Source organism: Suncus etruscus, chromosome 13 (genome assembly GCF_024139225.1).
Source record: "Suncus etruscus isolate mSunEtr1 chromosome 13, mSunEtr1.pri.cur, whole genome shotgun sequence".
NCBI classification, from domain to species: Eukaryota; Metazoa; Chordata; class Mammalia; order Eulipotyphla; family Soricidae; genus Suncus; species Suncus etruscus.
In genome coordinates, this window is record NC_064860.1 from 62672330 (window position 1) to 62687146 (window position 14817).

A 14817-nucleotide genomic window follows, 5' to 3' on the forward strand; every position below is an offset into this window, starting at 1 on the left:
CAGGCTGGAGAGGTAGGGCACATGACTTGCATGAACAAAAAGCCTGTTAGAAATGCCCCTAGTTCAAAGATAGCAATTAATCCTAAGCATTTGTCAGGTGTGGTTCAGAAACAAAACAAAAAAATAGTTTTGCTTTTATAGAAAATATTCTATTTTATAAATACTTTTATTACTTGTGCTAATGTGAAGAAAAAGTAACATACTCAATGTGGTATTATATGGGACTTTAATAATAATGTAGATAAAACAAAGTGGAATTTATAAAATATATACATAGTACCTTTATTCCCATTAGTTTTGAAAGTGATATCTTGTAATGATAAGCTAGTACTATTTTGATATTGAGTCTCATAATTAATCAATTCTATTACCCCTTAGTTGGGTCCTTGTGATGGAGTCCATTGTGCCTTTAAATAAATACTGTCTAAATTAAATTAAAAATAAAAATACCTGTCCTAATAATTCATATATGTAAACAAAAATAGCCATAAAGGAAAAATTTAGATATTATTTTCTAAAAATAATTTTAGAGACTACCAAGATAACTTTCATGTACTTAAAGAATATTAGAAATAAAGTTTTAGAGAAATAAAGTTTTATAGGTACTCCGATAAAATTATTAAGAAAAGTATTTTTAAATTCTATTTATAGGCCTTTAAGTAATCCAGATGACTTATTAAATCTCTAATTTTACTTTGAATATTTCACATTACTTTGATAAAGAATAAATGCAAATAAAAAATGTGCAGTGCCTCTTAGAACTGAATGTTCCAGTCTGCAAAGTTGGGACCTCTGACTCTCTAGCAATGCTGCCTTCTCAAGACCCTTGGCCAGAAAATGGCCAGATTTGATGTCCATCTAACAGATCAACTCTCATATAGTGTGAAATTTAATCTCCACTATTAACACCCACAAGACTCAAAGAACAATGGAGAAACTTTCCTCAGATTCTCAACAGCATTTGCACATAGGGAGAGAAATCTAGTATATCTGCAAGCTCATCAAAACACTTGGGACTGATTGATAAGAATCTAAAGTCAGCATGGAACAATAAACACCCTAGAATAGCTAAAGCAATCATTGGAAAAAGAATATGGGAGGAATTACTTTCCCCAACTTTAAACTTTACTACAAAGCAATAGTTATCAAAACAGCATGGTATTGGAATAAGGACAGACCCTCAGATCAGTGGAATGGGCTCGAATACTCAGAAAATGTTCCCCAGACATACAATCGCCTAATTTTTGATAAAGGAGCAGGAAATCCTAAATGGAGCAAGGAAAGCCTCTTCAACAAGTGGTGTTGGCACAACTGGCTAGCTATTTGCAAAAAATTAAACTTAGAACCCCAGCTAACATCATGTACGAAGGTAAAATCCAAATGGATTAAAGACCTCGATATCAGACCCCTAACCGTAAGACATATAGAACAACACATAAGCAAAACTCTCCAGGACATTGAGACTACAGGCATCTTCAAGGAGGAAACTGCACTCTCCAAGCAAGTGAAAGCAGAGATTAACAGATGGGAATATATTAAGTTGAGAAGCTTCTGCACCTCAAAGGAAATAGTGCCCAGGATACAAGAGCCACCCACTGAGTGGGAGAAACTATTCACCCAATACTCATCAGATAAGGGGCTAATCTCTAAAATATACAAGGCACTGACAGAAATTTACAAGAAAAAAACATCTAATCCCATCAAAACATGGGGAGAAGAAATGGACAGACACTTTGACAAAGAAGAAATACAAATGGCCAAAAGACACATGAAAAAGTGCTCCACATCACTAATCATCAGGGAGATGCAAATCAAAACAAGGATGAGATACCACCTCACACCACAGAGAATGGCACACATCACAAAGAATGAGAACAAACAGTGCTGGCGGGGATGTGGAGAGAAAGGAACCCTTATCCACTGCTGGTGGGAATGTCGTCTAGTTCAACCTTTATGGAAAGCAATATGGAGATTCCTCCAAAAACTGGAAATCGAGCTCCCATACGATCCAGCTATACCACTCCTAGGAATATACCCTAAGAACACAAAAATACAATACAAAAATCCATTCCTTACACCTACATTCATTGCAGCACTATTTACCATAGCAAGACTCTGGAAACAACCAAGATGCCCTTCAACAGATGAATGGCTAAAGAAACTGTGGTACATATACACAATGGAATATTATGCAGCTGTCAGGAGAGATGAAGTCATGAAATTTTCCTATACATGTATGTACACAGAATCTATTATGCTGAGTGAAATAAGTCAGAGAGAGAGAGAGAGAAACACAGAATAGTCTCACTCATCTATGGGTTTTAAGAAAAATGAAAGACATTCTTGCAATAATAAATTTCAGACACAAAAGAGAAAAGAGCTGGAAGTTCCAGCTCACCTCAGGAAGCTCACCACAAAGAGTGATGAGTTTAGTTAGAGAAATAACTACATTTTGAACTGTCCTAATATTGAGAATGTATGAGGGAAATGCAGAGCCTGTTTAGAGTACAGGCAGGGGTCGGGTGGGGAGGAGGGAGATTTGGGACATGGGTGATGGGAATGTTGCACTGGTGATGGGTGGTGTTCCTTTTATGACTGAAACCCAAACACAATCATGTATGTAATCAAGGTGTTTAAATAAAAAAAAAAGAAGAACTGAACTTAAAAATCTCAGAGGTTATAAGAGTAGAAGAGATCACTTTAGGCCATTGGTAGAAGGAAGTACTGGTAGTGGGTAGGCATAAAATTTTAACATTATGTATTATGATCACAGGAACTCAATAAAAACTAAAAAAAATAAAATAGAATAATCAAAAAATTTTAAATTAAAAAAAAAGAATCTAAAGTCAACATTCTATGCACAGGCAACAAGTTAAGGAAGCTCTAATCAGTGGAATCAAGCTATCAACGTGAAAATTTCAACCAACTCAAGGAAAAGCATTTTTAAAGGTGAGAGAATCTATAGAAACGGGATTGAAAAAGCTAAAGAACACTTTGGCAAGTCATAGTAGCAGAATTGGAAGCTGAGGGAATCACAAACTTGACAACAGATTACAAGCCAGCATTGATAATGAAACTTAAAAAGAAAAAGACAAAAGGTTGGAAGAAAATAAAAATAATAATAAAAAAAAGATGAGGAATAATCTTTAAATTCTAGGAATACCAGAAAGTAAGGAAAAAGAGAAAGGAGATACAAATAAGTGGTGGTAGAGATAATTGCAGAGAACTTTCCCATTCTCAGGAAGGAGGAGATATGCATATTCAAGAATCCAAAGGTACCAAACAGAATATAATAATCAGAAAGGAAAAAATATTTTTAAAGCAGTAAGGGAGAAAAATAACTTAAATGTAAGGTAAAGAACATAAGAATATTATGCTGAGTGAAATAAGTCAGAGAGAGAGAGAAAAACGCAGAATGGTCTCACTCATCTATGGGTTTTAAGAAAAATGAAAGACATACTTGCAATAATAAATTTCAGACACAAAAGAGAAAAGAGCTGGAAGTTCCAGCTCACCTCAGGAAGCTCACCACAAAGAGTGATGAGTTTAGTTAGAGAAATAACTACATTTTGAACTGTCCTAATAATGAGAATGTATGAGGGTAATGGAAAGCCTGTCTAGAGTACAGGCGGGGGTCAGGTGGGGAGGAGGGAGATTTGGGACATTGGTGATGGGAACGTTGCACTGGTGATGGGTGGTGTTCTTTACATGACTGAAACCCAAACACAATCATGTATGTAATCAAGGTGTTTAAATTATATATATATATATATATATAAAGAATCACAGCCATCTCTCATATGAAATGGTACAGATGATCCCTTTTAGGACCTAAGTCTAATTTATTTTCATTCACAATTATAAGAATCACATCTGAATACAATGCCAGAGTGATAGAAAATGCCCATAAAAATATGTGGCAAAACTCTAACACCTGGAGACAGAACAACATAATGCTTAACATCTGGGTCAAAGATGAAATCAAGGAATAAAAAGATCTGTTGAGACTAATGATAGTGAAGAAACAAGTTAACAAAATCTATGGGACACAGAAAGCAGTATTTAGGAGAAAACAAAGTAATACAGGTATAAATCAGGAAAGAAAAATAAAAAGATAAAATCAGCAACCTAAATGCATATCTTAAATATCTAGTGAACCAAAAACAAAGGAACCAAAACACTGGTAGAAGAAAAGAAACAAAACCCAGAGCAGAAATTAATGATATAGAAACCAAAAAATCAATACAAAGAATCAATAAAGCCAATGACTAGTTTTTCAAAAGAATAAAAACGATAGACAATTAGCAAAATTTATAGGAAAAAAAATAAAATAAAGAGAAGTGTCCAAATAAATTGGATCAGAAACAACGGAAGAGAAGAGATTTCAATACAGAAATCCAAGAGATCATTTGAGCTTTAAAATGAATAACTATTTGCCTTGCATGCAGAAGGATAGTGGTTCTAATCCTGGCATTCCATAGTGTCAATTTAGCCTGCCAGGAGTGATTTCTGAGCAGAGAGCCAGGAGTAACTCCTGAGCATTGCTGGGTGTGACCCCCTCCAAAATAAATTAATAACTTTATTATATAAAACCAAGAAGAAATGAACACATTTCTAGAAACATGTATTCTTCCAAAATGAATGAGGAGGAAATAGAACAGGCCAATCACAATTAAGTTAATTAAAACAGTAATAAAGAATCTCCCAAAAAAATAAGTACAAGCCCAATTGTGTTTATGGGTGAGTGAAGATTCATTCAGTGAAAATATACTACCACTGATCCTTGAACTTTTACAAAGTATTGAAGAAATGAGAACCCTTCCTAACAAATTCTACAAAGCTAATATTCTACTGATACTCAGAATTGGCAGAGACACTACCAAAAGAAAAAATTTTAGACAAATTTCCCTGATAAATACTGATGCGAAAGTTCTCAATAAATCTTAGGAAACAATCTGGCATCAAAAAATATTACATAACGAAGAAGTGAGTTTTACTCTAGGAATGCAAGGGTGGTTTAATTCATGCAAACCAATTAACATTATATACCATATCAGTAAAAGGAAAGATAAATATATATTAATTAGTTCAAAAAGACATTTGACAAGTTCCAATATTCATTCATTATTAAAACTCTCTGTAAAATAGGGATAAATGATCCTTCCTCAAGATAGTAACAGTTATCTATAAAAATACCATAGAAAATATTCTTTTTTTTTTTTGAGGGGGGGGTCACACCTAGTGGTGCTCAGGGGTTACTACTGGCTCTGCACTCAGAAATCGCTCCTGGCAGACTAAGGATACCTTAGAGGATGCTGTTAATTGAACCACTGTCAGTTCCGGGTCAGGTGCGTGCAAGGCAAACACCCTAACGCTGTGTTCTTTCCTGCCCCAGAAAATAAAATTCTTTTGGTGAAGAAATTGAAAGCATTCCCACTGAGGTTTGGCATGACACAAAGATATCCATTGTTTCTACTCTTATTCATCCTTGTATTAAAACTTTTAATAACAGAAAGAGAGTGAAATAAAAGGGTTCCAAGTTTGAAAAGAGGAAGTCAAATTATATTTGTAGATGCCATGATGATATAAATTAAAGAATTAACAAAAGTAAGTCCACAAAATAAATCAATACAGCAGAGTGTCTGGTTACAAATTGAATACACAAAAATTGATTGCATTCCTTTACACACAAAAAAAATTAGAGGAGAAAGAGATCAAAGAGTTTATATGACTTAAGATAATGTAAAAAAATAAAAGCATCTAGTAATCAACAACAAAAATAGGTGAGAAACCTCTACCACGAAAACTTCAAAACTTCTATAAGAAATTGAGAAGACCTGGGCCCTGAGCAATAACACAGAGGCTAGGGTGTCTGCCTTGAATGTGGCCCAGTTGGGTTTGGTTTCTGGCATCCAATCTGGTCCCCTGAGTCTGCCAGGAGCAATTTCTGAGCCCAGAGCCAGGAATAACCCCTGAGTACCTGAATGTGTGGCAAAATTATATATACATATATATGTATATAAATTGAGAAGACCTAAAGAATTGGATACACATTTCATGATCATGGATAAAAAATAATCAAAATTATCTAAAAGAAAATCTTATCTAAACTACTATAAATTAAATGCAATCACTTTATAAATTTAGGTAACATTCTTCAAGGACTTAGAAAAATCAATCCACATATTAATTAATCTACAATAGTTTGTGTGCAATAAAAAAAGACCCTGGATAGCCAAAACTGTACCAAAAAAACACCCAAGAAATTGGGAAGCCTCTCATTACCTAATTTGAAGCTGTGCTTCAAAGCTATAGTGATTGAAACAGCATGGTATTGGAACAAAGACATTTTTAGAACATCCAATGACAAGCCCTAAAGTATATGATCAACTAAATTTTGACCAAAGATCCAAGAACATTAAATAGAATAAAGAACATGAAATATATATGAAATAGAATATCACCATTAGCTAATGGTATTAGGACAATTAGATAACCATGTGTAAAAAATCAAAATTGGATCTATACCTCACGCATTGCACAAAAGTTAACTCAATGTGGATCAAAGCCTTGAGATCGGCCTGAATCTGTAAAGTGCAATGAAGAAAACATAGACAAAAGACTATCTGACCTAGACCTTAAAGAATATATGATGCTAATGGCAAAGGCTACAATATTAAAGCTGAACAAATGAGACTACAACAAACTAAAAAGGTTTAATATGGCAAAAGAAACACAAGCTAAAACTAAAGACAGTTAATTGAGTAGGAGAAAATATTTGTACTCAATATTTCAGATAAAGTGTTGATATACAGGCTATACAAAATACAAAGATTATCTCCAACAGATGGCCAACAGTGACAAAAAAAATGCTCATCATCACTGATCATTAGGGAAATCCAAATCAAGACAATGAAATATCTTAAACCAATAATAATGACACATATCAAAAATACTAGGAGCAATCTGCATTCATGGCAATGTGATGAAAAAGGAATTTTTATGATTTCTGGTGGCTATGTCATTTGGTTCAGCCCCTATGAACAACAGTATGGAGGGTTCTTAGCAATATCCTTAGGCAATTGCCATTTCTTATTCTGAACAATTTAGAACTGCTGAGCCAGCCTCATGCTTGTATCAAGACAGGAAGAAATAAGCCTCCCGGGTAATCCAAATGGCTTAGTTAATACAATCTATAACTCAGACAGGAAAAAAGAAGAGTTAGATTAGAATTAGATTATAAACATATCACATACCACAAAATCATTACTACTTGCATTTAAGGTAGAGGATATTGACAGGCCAACCAATGCTGAATCTATAGAATGGCCAAGCAAGCACAGCAAGCAATGCTGCAAAGAAAATCATTAAATTTCCAAGATTCAAGTCTGACACATTGCCTCTTGCTATGAAGTAAAATATTCCTGAACAAGTGAAACACAAGAGTTTGGGTACATTTCATTTGCATTTCTGCAAAAAATGGAGAAATAAACATAATTGACTGCTTCCCTTTGTAACTCGCTCATTGTTCAAACATGGGTTTGCTTAAATGATAATAGTAAAAGTGGCTCTTTGCATAGTCTGATTTTGCTTGAATATCAATAACAATTAATAACAAAAAGATAAAATGGTGCATTGTATTTTAAAATTCCATAGGGAAAAATCACTTAATGTCACTTCTGTCACCCTCAAGAGTGATCCCCATATAGTAGAGGTATAAAATTACCTTAAGGGACCAGGGATTGAATTCCAACTTCACATTTACTCAAGGCCCTTTTAAGCTACTGATAAATTTTCTGAGCCCCTACATACTCTTTTTACAATAGAATTAACTTAGTCTCCATAAGTTAAAATGTATACAACTACTGTACATAATATTACATTTTTCTTTTATATGTATTTATAATTCTAAAATCAATATATAATAAACTAAAGTATTTAATAAATATATGTTAACATTTTATCCTATCTTTACTAAGCATGATAATATTTTATTAACCTTCAATACTGAGGTCTTATTTTCACATAATATAGTATGAATTTTTTATGAATATAGAAACTATTTGACTTGAGTATAATAAATACTAATATATGATTAAGATTTTTAATTTTTTTTGGTCTGTCTATTTGAGGAAAGCATCAACTGTTGCTGGAGGCAACTCCTGGATCTATGCTTGGGAGGACAGTAGAGGGTATTAGTTATGCAACCCAGTTTCTATATACAAAGCATGAACACAGCCCTTGATCTTTGAGCTATCTTCTTAGCCCTATTTGTTCCTTCTAGAATTTCTTAAGATGATACTGTTGTGACTCTATAAAAGAGAGTGAAGAGGATTTATATAGAGACTAGAATAGATGTATAGATAATACTTAACCAGTATGAAATCACATAATTGTAGAAACAGACCACATTCTCATTAACCATCTCCTTGTTTTGCTATGCTCATGTGCAAATGCCTTGATGATGGACACTACTAATAAGGTGTCACTAAATTAAAAAATAATAGGAGAATTAAATGCTCCTGTTAACCATAAAATCTGTAGAGAGCTAACCATGTAAGAAAAGAGAGAGAGAAAGAGTAATGGACCCTCAGATTAAATATACTTTCTATCTGCCAGTTCTTGTGAATGGGAAAATAAAAAGATATTATCTATAGTTGTTTATAGCCTAGATATAATCTTATATGCATTTTATGTTATATTGGTTATATAATGTTTATAGTTTATATATACATATAGGTTGCAAAATGAGATTTTTTTAAGAAGTATTACAGCTAAACATTCTGATTCACTAGGTCTGGGATATTACACAGAATTTCAAAGATGATACTTCAAATAATACAGAGCTTAAACTATTCTATTTTATTGGAAAAAGAAACAAACACTGAAAGGCAAAGATATGTCAAACACTGGAATAAGGAATTACTCATGTTTTCATATTTTGGGCACATCCTATCTAATACATCTTTCCTATTCTTTGTCACTCTTTTATACTTTATCAACCAGAATCATATAAAATTTTATTCATTAACTTTCTTTAAGACAGATACAATTATCTTTAACGTTACAGTTTATTTTCTAGAGTTTCTTTACTATGAACAATGTCTATCCCCCAAAGATAGTTATATTGAGAAAAATAAGTGTTATTTCCTAAAAACTAGCCTATAGCACAAGATATATAAGAATTTCATTTTTGCTTTAAGCTTTGTTATTTTCTTCTGTGTCCCTAGTTTTGGTTCCTTTTGTTGATCATTTTTTAATTTTATGAGCTGCATCATTAGGCTATTCAGGTATGCCCCTTCTTCCTTCCTGATGTGTGCTTGCAAAGCATTAATTTTCCTCTCGGTACTGCTTTTGCTGTGTCCCATATATCCTGATCATTTGTGTCTTCATTGTCATTTGTTTCAAAATCAATGAAGTGGAAACCCAAAAACAATCCGAAAGATCAATGAAAGCAGAAGTTGGTTCTTTGAAAAAATAAACAAGATTGATAGACCATTGGCAAAACTCACAAAGAAAGAGAGAGAGAAACTTGATAAGCAATATTAGAAATGAAAAGAGGGAGATCACTACAGATATTGCATAGATTAAAAGGGTAATCAGAGATTACTTCGAGAAACTTTATGTCACAAAACATGAGAACCTGGAAGAAATGGATAAATTTTTGAACTCATAATCTTCCATTGTTGAACAAGGAGGATGTAATATATCTAAACACCCCATCACTATTGAGGAAATTGAAATTGTAATCAAACATCTGCCCAAAAAGAAAAGCCCAGGCCCAGATGGATTCACTAATAAATTCTTTCAAATTTTTCAAGAGGAACTACTACCAATCCTAGCCAGGCTCTTTCATGAAATTGAAAAAATGAGAACATTTCCAGACAGCTTCTATGAAGCCAATATAACCTTGGTACCAAAACCAGACAGAGATACAGCTAAAAAAAGAAAATCACAGTCCAATATCCTTATGAATACAGATGCAAAGATCCTCAATAAAATTCTAGCAAATAGAATTCAATGCCTTATCAAGAAGATCATTCACTATTATCAGGAATTCAAGGATAGTTTAACATTTATAAATCCATCAACATAATACACAATATAAACAAGAAGAAAAATAAAAATTACATGATCATATCAATAGATGCAGAGAAAGCATTTGATAAGGTTCAACACCCATTCTTGATCAAGACTCTCAGCAAGATGGGAATGAAAGAACCTTTCTCAATCTAGTTAAGGTCATCTATCAAAAGCCAATGGCAAATATTATCCTCAATGGAGAGAAACTGAAAGCCTTCCCTCTAAACCCTGGTACAATACAAGGTTGCCCCTCTCACCAGTCCTATTTAGCATTGTACTGGAAGTACTTGCTATAGCAATTAGGCAAGAAAAAGATATCAAGAGAATGCTGATAGAAAAGGAAGAAGTCAAGCTCTCACTGTTTTCAGATAACATGATACTATCCTTAGAAAACCCTAAAGATTCTATCAAAAAAACTTTTAGAAACAATATATGCATATAGCAACGTAGCAGGCTATAAAATTAACACACAGAAATCAGTGGCCTTTTTATACACCAATAATGATAGGGAAGAAATGGATATTAAAAAAACAACCCCATTCACATTAGTCTAATATAAACTCAAATACCTTGGAGTCTACTTGATTAAAGATGTGAAGGACCTATACAAAGAAAACTATAAAACCTTGCTACAAGAAATAAGAGAAGACACATGGAAATGGTAATCCTTACCCTGCTCTTGGATTGGCAGGATTAATATCATTAAAATGACAATACTCCCCAAAGCTTTGTAAAGATTTAATGTGATCTCCCTAAAGAAACCTATGAATTTTTCAAAGAAGTGGATCAAACACTTCTCAAATTCCTTTGGAAAAACAAACATCCACAAATATCTAAAGCAATACTTAGGAAAAGGAATATGGGAGGTATTACTTACCCTGACTTTAAACTGTATTAGAAAGCAATAGTTATAAAAAAAAACAGCATGGTAATGGAATAAAGAAGACCCTCAGATCAGTGAAATAGGCTTGAGTACTTAGAGAATGTTCCCCAGATATACCGTCACCTTATTTTTGATAAAGGGGCAAGAAATCCTAAATGGAACAGGGAAGGCCTCTTCAAAAAGTGGTATTGGTACAACTGGCTAGCCACTTGTAAAAAAGCAAACTTAGACCTCCAGTTAACATCATGTACAAAGGTAAAATCCAAATGGATTAAAGACCTAGATATCAGACCTGAAACCATAAAGTTTATAGAACAACATGTAGGTCAAACACTCCATGACATTGAGACTAAAGGTATCTTTAAAGATGAAACAGTACTGTCCAAACAAGTGAAAGCAGAAATATATAGATGGGACTATATTAAGCTGAGAAGCTTCTGCACTTCAAAGGAAATAGTGCCCAGAATACAAGAGCCACCTACAGAGTGGGAGAAACTATTCACCCAATACCCATTAGATAGGGGTTCATATCCAAAATATAGAAGGCACTGACAAAACTTTACAAGAAAAAAATCTAACCCCATCATAAAATAGGGAGAAAAAATAAACAGACACTTTGACAAAAAAGAAATACAAATGGCTAAAAGGCACATGAAAAATGCTCCACATCACTAATCATCAGGGAGATGCAAATCAAAACAACTATGAGGTACCATCTCACGCCACAGAGATTGGCACACATCTGAAAGAATGAGAACAAGCAGTGCTGGCGGGGATGTGGAGAGAAAGGAACTCTTATTCACTGCTGGTGGGAATGCCGTCTGGTCCAACCTTTGTGGAAAGCGATATGGAGATTTCTCCAAAAGCTGAAAGGTGAGCTCTCATATGATCCAGCTATACCACTCCTAGAGATATATCCTAGGAACACAAAAATACGATACAAAAATCCCTTTCTCCCACCTATATTCATTGCAGCATTGTTTACAATAGCCAGACTCTGGAAACAGCCTAGATGCCCCTCAATAGATGAATGGTTAAAGAAACTATGGTACATATACACAATGGAATATTATGCAGCAATCAGAAGAGATGAAGTCATGAAATTTTCCTATACATGGATGTATATGGAATCTATTATGCTGAGTGAAATAAGTCAGAGGTAGAGAGATAAACACAGAATGGTCTCACTCATCTGTGGGTTTTGAGAAAAATGAAAAACATTCGTGTAATGATTTTTAGAGACAAAATAGAGGAGGATTGGAGTGTCCAGCTCCTGACATGAAGCTCACCACAGGGAACGTTTAGTGCAGTCACAGAAATAATTACACTGAGAACTATCATAACAAAATGTGACTGAATGAGGGAAGTAGAAAGCCTGTCTAGAGTACAGGCTGGCGTGGGGTGGGGAGGAAGGACACTTGGGATATTGGTCATGAGAGTGTTGCACTGGTGAAGGATTTTATATATATATATATATATATATATATATATATATATATATATATTTAAAAAATCAAAAAAAAAAAAAGAAAATATAAGGCCTCCCAATTCTTAACACAATCTTACACTGACTGCATAGAAAGAGGAGGTACAGTAAACACCCCATATACACCTCAACCCAGGCCCTTTGCCTGGCCTGTATTTTGAATTGGGGGACAAAAACAAAAAAAAAGAATTTCATAATATTTGAGTTAGGGGCCAGAGCGGTGGCACAAATGGTAGGATGGCTGCCTTGCATGCAATAGCCTAGGACAGACCATGATTCTATCCTCCAATATCCCATATGGTCCCCAAGCCTGGAGCAATTTCTAAGAGCACAGCCAGGAGTAACTCCTGAGCGTCACCGTGCCCACATGCCCAAGCTGCCACCCTCTTTTCTCGGGTCCTGGGAAACCCATCATCCACCTTCTCCCTCCAGGGAAAGGGCACCTCACCTTCTCTGACTCTCCCTCTCTTCCCGTCCTCCCACTACCACCCGTGGACCCTCTCCAACACACTATCAGCACCATTGCCACCCAGTGTACTACAGCGAACTGGGCCCTAATATCAAGGCCCAGTTTTGTCCTGGAGGGCCCTATTGGCCAGCTCCTGAATCTCACAGTGGACATTGTTCAACCGTTTTCTGCCCTAAGAGAAATCTGGGGCTATAGCCTTATTCTTTTCCACCTGGGGACCTCGTGAGACATCCTGGCTCCAAACATCTGTGGCCCTAGAACCCAGAGGCAACTTACTGGAGGTTTAGGAGAGCAGTGCTGGGAGTCCACCTACAAGCTGGCCGGGAGTGATTTTATGTCTGTTGAGATGTGGCCAGGCACAGTCTCCCCTATACAGGGAATGGTGGGGAATAGGAGTCTTGTTAAAGCTGCATTGATGATACTACACAAGACACAGCATTGCATAGACATCTACCTATGATGGCGTAGGAATCATTTGGGTATTTTACGTATTTTCAATAGTAAATATACATTCTCAGAATTCCTGCAGCTTGCAGGAAGAAGTTCCTACAGAAGTTCAGGGTTAGAGGTACTTGAGGAACCACCATAAAACCTCATGTAAATATGTTTTAGGGTGAAATTACAAATATCTAGATTTCTAAGAGGAATATGCAGGTAGGACTTGGCAGGGGTAGTCAACTACAATGGGGGAAAGTTTTAGGGTACTTGAAGCATGAGGCTGCTTTTCTAGAAGTCCTTTCTGAGTGACTTCCTGAAACAAAAATGAAGGCAAGCAATTGGCTCAAAAGGCTTCAGCATGTGCTTTCTTCATTTGTGAGATCTCAGTGTTCAGTCTTTGATATGATAATGATGAGATATGAGAAATTGGATTCCTTACACTGCAGTATTTCACTTGTCCCAAATCTTCCTAAAAGCAAGAAGGCAAAACCAGCACAGAAGCTCACTCTAGCCTCTATCACTCCAGTTAAGCTCCTGACCCAATCTCAACTGAATGTCATATTGCAGGAAGGAAATCCATGGCAGTCTGACATATGGTCTCATGGTCATTCAATTACTTTCAGGACACTTCCCTCCACCTGCCAGTTTTTTTCTGAGAGCTCCTTCCCCCTGGAATAACACAGAACTGTAGACTCCTTGAACACTGCTAACAGAGCAAACCATGAAAGCTGAACCAGAAATAGCCTCCTGAGCACTGCCAGATGTGACCCCCAAACAGAACAAACACAATTCCATTAAAAATTGGAGAAGATGGGCTATTGCATATAAAACACACTTAAACAAAACAAAAAAACCCACAGATGGCCATAATACACATGAAAAAGGCTCATTATCACTTACCAGGCAGATGTAAACAAAAGAGCAATAACTTAATACCCAACACCACTAAAATTACATTAAAAGAACATAACAAATATTGGTGGGCATGTTGAGAGAAAGCAGATCACTTTCACTATTGGTGAGATTGTAAATAGATTTAGCCTCTGGAAAAAATTATGGAAAGATATTAAAATATTAAAAATCTATGTATCAATACCAAATGTTATATAAGCAATATCAAATTACTGGATATCTATCAAAGGTATTATAAAATACCAATTTAATCAGTATTAAATCACTAATATGTGGTCTTTGTAGTGTTACAATAGCCAAGACATGCAAACAATCCAAATGAATGGCAGATAAATGGAGAAAGAAGGGGTGGGTAGAATGTAAACAAAGTACTAGTACTTAGCTATGACAAGATGAATTTCTGACTATTGTCACAACATGAATAGATGCATATAATGTTATTTTAAGCAATGTAAGTCAAACAGTGAAAGACAAAAGCCTAGAAGAATGAAATAAGGCAAGAAAAAATCACATTTAATAAACACATTAAAACAATAAATAAAACAC

At 35.0% G+C, this 14817-nt stretch overlaps 1 pseudogene; it reads left to right on the forward strand.

The window, feature by feature from the left end:
• The first annotated feature begins 12504 nt into the window (after positions 1-12504).
• LOC126026411 (uncharacterized) lies at positions 12505-12627 on the forward strand (annotated as a pseudogene).
• The last annotated feature ends 2190 nt before the right edge of the window (positions 12628-14817 follow it).